Genomic DNA, 4,528 nt, shown 5'->3' on the forward strand with positions numbered 1-4,528 from the left:
AGGATTGAGGACTATATTGTTATCCCTATTGTACAGACAAGTCAGCTTAGGCTCAGAGAGATTAAGTAATTTACCCAAGGTCACAGAGCTAGGAAATAGTAGAGCTAGGATTAGAAATATGTCTGTGGAGGGGCCAGCCCTTTTGGCTGAGTGGTTAAGTTCACGCGCTCCAATTCAGCAGCCCAGGGTTTCACTGGTTCAGATCCTGGGCTCGGACATGGCACCACTCGTCAGGCCATGCTGAGGCAGCATCCCACATGCCACAACTAGAAGGACCCACAACTAAAATATACAACTATGTACTGGGGAGGTTGGGGGAGAAAAAAAAGGAGAAAAAAAAAAAAGATTGGCAACAGTTGTTAGCTCAGGTGCCAATCTTAAAAAAAAAAAGTCTCTGGAGAAAAAGATATTTGGAACACATATGATAGACGAAAGGTTAATTTTTCCGAAGGCGAAGGATCTGAAGTGACAATTCACAGTAGAGGAAAAAGAACTTGCAAAGATATGAAAAAATATTCAACCATACTTATAACAGAAAAAATGTAAATTGAAATTACAATGAGATGCTATTTTTATCTTATCAGATTGGTAAGTAGTAAAAAGATCAATAACATTGTGTTAGACAAGATGTGAAGAAATGGCCACTGGTGTTCATAGGTAAATTGGTACAGTTCCTATGAAGGGCAATTTGATAACCTCTCTCCAGATTAGGAATTAATATACTCAAATTTCACTTCTAGGAATTTATCCTTAAGATATACTAACACATTTGCACTGGTTTAGCCTGTAAGACAAATTTTGTATCAAAATTTTCAACTTTATTTCAGATTTATTTATTTTTTTGAGGAAGATTAGCTCTGAGCTAACATCCGCTGCCAATCCTTTTCTTTTTGCTGAGGAAGACTGGCCCTGAGCTAACATCCATGCCCATCTTCCTCTACTTTATATGTGGGACGCCTACCATAGCATGGCTTGCCAAGCGGTGCCATGTCTGCACCCAGGATCCGAACCGGCGAACCTGGGCCACCAAAGCAGAATGTGCACACTTAACCACTGCGCCACTGGGCCGGCCCCCAGAATTTCTTTTTGTCCACTGACTTTACAATTTTCTACTTCCATATTCTCTTTTGAACCAACTTTGCCATCCTGGTGGTTTCTTCACTAATGAGTTAAGTAAGACTTTAATGTGCTTTCTATGCCTTTATATTAGAAATATGCTTTTTACCTTATAGACTAATGCTTTGAAATAACCTAAATCTGTCAATAAAGGATTGGTTGGATAAATTACACTGTCTCTATACAAAAGAATACTATGCAGCTATTAAAAAGAGGCAGGTCTATACATAGATGGTCCATGAGGGCAAGAATCTTTGGTTCCCTAATGAACCTAAGCACCCAGAACAGTGCCTGAGCATATAGTAGTCTTGGTTTGCTTCTGGCTGTGATTACAAACAATCCCAAAATATCAGTGGATTATGCAAAAACCATTTATTTCATTTTCCGTCACGGATATGTAGGACAGCTATGGTGGCACTGCTCCAGACTGAGGGTTACAGGTTGGGTTTGGTTGGCTACTAATATCTTCTCATTTAGGGACCACTGATGTAAAAGAAGTACACAGAAACATACGATGCCTCTTAAAGCCTTTACTTAGAATGACACACTGTCACTTCTACTTGCAGTCCATTGGTCAAAGAAAATCATATGGCCAAGCCCCAAAGCCAAGAGGGAAGAGAAATATACTATCGCTTCCTTTTGCATGAGGCTCCAAAGTCACATGGCAGAGAGAATGACGTATAAGTCAACATGAGGAGTAGAGAACAATATTTCAGTCTATCACAGTGTGCAATAAATATGTATTGAATGAATTAATTAAGAATGAGCAAACTCAAAGAATTAAGTGGGAAAAAAAAAAAGCATGGTGCAGAACAATTGTATAAAGTATGCCACCATTTGTTTTAAAAAATATATTTATATGGGGGCCAGCCCAGGGTTCACTGGTTTGGATCCTGGGTGCAGACATGGCACCATTTGTCAAGCCATGCTGTGGCAGGCATCCACATATAAAGTAGAGGAAGATGGGCACAGATGTGAGCTCAGGGCTAGTCTTCCTCAGCAAAAAGAGCAAGATTAGAAGCAGATGTTAGCTCAGGGCTAATCTTCCTCAAAAAAATAGAAATAAAAATATATTTATATGTAGTATGTATACAAGTATGCTTGCATATGCCTTCACTATCTCTAGGAGAATGCACAGGAAGCTGGTAACTGTGGCTGCTGCTGGGGAGAATGGGGAGAGTGGGGGTTAGGAATAGGAGGGAGTCTTCCCATTTACTACCGTGTGTATGTATTACCTATTAAAAAATAAAATTAAATTTTCTATGGAGGAAATAAAAAGAACAACTCAACTCTGTCTGAGTATAGATTCCAAACTCTAAAACTCTGTGCTAGAATATCTTTGCAACAAGACACGGATCAGAATACTTCCTTTTGTTCTTAATTTATTACAGACAAGCTGTGCATGGATCTCCTTTGTCTCTAGTTCCTGTAGACTGACTCATAGCCCAGCACTAGTTATAGCAAAATTCCACCTCATCCAATTTTTAAATGTTCTAGAGCCATAATCTTCAAACTCAGTGGAAGGCTTGCCATTTCTGGGAAGCTCTGTTGGTGAAGTCTCCGAAGAGAGAGGAGTGAAACTTCTTCATCCCAATCCCGTCAACCAAGCTAGCTCTGCTTTTAGCTATTTTGCTTGAGTTTAAATAAAACCATTCTCCTAATAGTAACATGTGATGATGACTATGGCTCCCTCATACTTACTCCGTGGTTCTGTATAGAGCAGTGTCGTCCTTAGGCACCCTTGAAACTGCAGATCAAGTTCCCCTTAAGGAGAAACAATAAGGAGAATTAAAGTGTGGTGGAAGAGATTGGATATCTACACACAAGACTCACCTCGTCAGCAAATGGGTAGATGGAGATTTAGGACTGGCCATATCAAGTTAGGGATTAGGGCATAATCTCTAAGCAAGAACTATTTATATTGCTATTGTATCAAGGCTGTAAATTATTCTAGTTTCTGGGTGAATGCCTTGCATTATACATTGCCTGAAGAATAGCCTCATTCATTACTGAGGTATCCTAGCAAAGAATGGGAATTCCACAACTGGAGGGTTAACAGTGGCATCTCACTCACTGGTTTCCTCGCAGCATAGTGTGTGGTACCTTGCAGTTTATCGTGCCCTGTTTAATGGATTTACAAACAGTATTATATTACAGCATTCGGTCTTCACTAAGTTAACCCTCATGAAATGGACCAGAGCTTAAGTTTCCTGCAAAGAAACCATAAATTAAAGATAATACTAATAATTAAAGCAGAAGCAAACAAGAAAATGGTGGGGTTGACACTTCGCTTTTTACCTTTCATAGAAGCTGTCAGCCACACTACTTGGTAAAAGCAATAACCTTCTTGTCAGATCTGACAAGATGATTTCAAAAAAAATTCAGATTTCAAAGAGATGATTTGAAAAATTAATTTACAATTTTTTGCTCTTACGAACACACAGTCAGAAGAGCGTGGAGAACCTTGGTTTGAAAAAGTGACCCATAAAGAGCAAGAAGTTGTCAGTGACTCTCCAGTGTGGTCCAGATAGAAGGCGCCCAGCCAGAGGCAGGCGTGTTTTATTCTGCTTAACTGGTCACCCCTACAGAGAGACTGAACGAATCCAGCTATTATAGCTTGATTGTGCCATCTTTTAAGATCACCCAACACATTTCTTAATTGTATTCATGATTTTCAAGTATAATTTATGTTTGGTTTGTTTTTTTAAGATTGACGCCTGAGCTAACAACTGTTGCCAATCCTTTTTTTCTTTTCTTTTCTGCTTTTTCTCCCCAAATCCCCCCAGTATATAGTTGTATATTTTAGTTGTAGTCCTTCTAGTTGTGGGATGTGGGACGCCACCTCAACGTGGCCTGATGAGCGGTGCCATGTCCGCGCCCAGGACCCGAATCCTGGGCCGCTGAAGCAGAGTGCACGAACTTAACCACTCGGCCACAGGTGTGGCCCCTAATTTATGGTTTTAATTTGGCTCCCCATGTTGTCTTTCTTACAAGCAGAGAATGTACCATCCAGTGTTACTGTCCGGTCGTTGCATGATTCAGTATTGGAATCTTGTGAGCTTGGTTAGTCTGGGTCCATCTCCAAGAGACTGCTCACCTCCGAGTATTATGACAAAATGTGTTCCCGGACCTGTCAAGGTGATGCCCAGACCCTAGTGGACAGGGACCCACAGTTTCCCCAAATGATTTCTCCATCTCGGTCCTCTCTCCTGGCAATACTTGTTACCTAAATTCTTCCACTGAAGACCCTGAGAAGCAATATATAGAGGAACCTGGGCCTTGTTTCTAAAAGAAGGGAGTTTTAGCTGTGAATTGTATTAATTCTGTAGCACACCTAATGTTATTTTTGCTCAACAGCTTTTTCTTCAGTTTTTGGACAGTGTTAATTCACTAGCTGGTAAGCTGATTGTTG

Source organism: Equus asinus, chromosome 13, assembly GCF_041296235.1.
Source record: "Equus asinus isolate D_3611 breed Donkey chromosome 13, EquAss-T2T_v2, whole genome shotgun sequence".
Classification (NCBI taxonomy): Eukaryota; Metazoa; Chordata; class Mammalia; order Perissodactyla; family Equidae; genus Equus; species Equus asinus.